At 43.7% G+C, this 1,375-nt stretch overlaps 1 pseudogene across 1 annotated transcript; it reads left to right on the top strand.

Annotated features, from left to right (window-relative positions):
* Positions 1-677: 677 nt before the first annotated feature.
* On the top strand, positions 678-1,120 carry LOC105814593 (annotated as a pseudogene). Its single transcript, XR_001137704.1, has one exon. The product of XR_001137704.1 is annotated as a 60S acidic ribosomal protein P2 pseudogene (transcript).
* Positions 1,121-1,375: the final 255 nt, after the last annotated feature.

The raw sequence follows: 1,375 nt of genomic DNA, 5'->3' as shown, positions 1-1,375 counted from the left end.
ATACTTATGACAAATAGAAATATGAGGTATGTATGTATCTTTCACTGAATCTTAATGTGAAATATTCCACGAACTTGTTTATTTCTATTGACTCCCAAAAGTCTAACCACGATGCTAGCTTCAGAACCTGTGACAGCCCCACTCTGCCCCGGCAACAGTCTAGATTTGTCATCTGCCCTCATTTTATGTAAAACAGTTGTTCTAGCTTGAATGAATCTAGAATTCATCGTTAAGATTGTGAAGTCACTGGTACTTATAGAGCATCCGATGTCGAGATCATAATACTTTAAATATAACAAGGAAAATGTGACAGAACCATTATTGGCAAATGCTTATAAAGACTGAAAGGAAAATATCTCAATATAAAATCACTGACTGTATTTCTGTCTTTTTCACCTTTTTTTATTCCTGTTGTACATTCAGTGATGGATTTGTTGCTTTGATTGATTTGTTTTGTTCACATTTCTTTCTCAGGCAATTGATAAGTCTTAACCATTAAATCTATTTTTTTAAGGGACAGGGTTTTGCTCTGTCACCTAGGCTTGAAGAGTGCATTGGTGCGATCATAACTTACTATAACCTCAAATTCCTGGGCTCAAGTGATCTCCCACCTCAGCATCCCGAGTAACTAGGAATACAGGTACATGCCACCACGCCCACCTGATTTTTAAAAAAATTTTTCTAGCTTTTCCTCCCTGACGCCACTGAGGTCGCACGTGTGAGGCCTGTCCGCCGCCGAGATGCGCTACGTCGCTTCCTACCTGCTGGCTGCTCTCGGGGGCAACCCCTCCCCCGGCACCAAGGACATCAAGAAAATCCTGGACAGCGTCGGCATCGAGGCGGACGACGACCGGCTCAACAAGGTCATCAGTGAGCGGAATGGAAAAAACATTGAAGATGTCATTGCCCAGGGTATTGGCAAGCTTGCCAGCGTGCCTGCTGGTGGGGCTGTGGCCGTCTCTGCTGCCCCAGGTGCTGCAGCTCCTGCTGCGGGTTCTGCCCCCGCTGCAGCAGAGGAAAAGAAAGATGAGAAGAAGGAGGAGTCTGAAGAATCAGATGATGACATGGGATTTGGCCTATTTGATTAAATTCCTGCTCCCCTGCAAATAAAGCCTTTTTATGTAAAAAAAACAAAAAAAATTTTCTGGAGACAGGTCTCACTGTGTTGCCCACATTGGGATTGAACTCCCATCCCCAAACAATCCTCCTGTCTCACCCTCCCAAAGTGCTGGGATCACAGGCATGAGCCACTGGGCCAAGCCCATTAAGTCTATTTTGACACAAGTTTTTATACATAATTAGATCAGTTTTCTACTCTGTTCCAATCATGAAATAAATGAATATGGGTATAAAAGGAGAATTGGAGCTGGGCGCA

Source organism: Propithecus coquereli, unplaced genomic scaffold (genome assembly GCF_000956105.1).
Source record: "Propithecus coquereli isolate 6110/MARCELLA unplaced genomic scaffold, Pcoq_1.0 Scaffold30, whole genome shotgun sequence".
NCBI classification, from domain to species: domain Eukaryota; kingdom Metazoa; phylum Chordata; class Mammalia; order Primates; family Indriidae; genus Propithecus; species Propithecus coquereli.
Note: the sequence above shows the minus strand (reverse complement) of the source record. Positions and strands in the feature narration are given on the sequence as shown.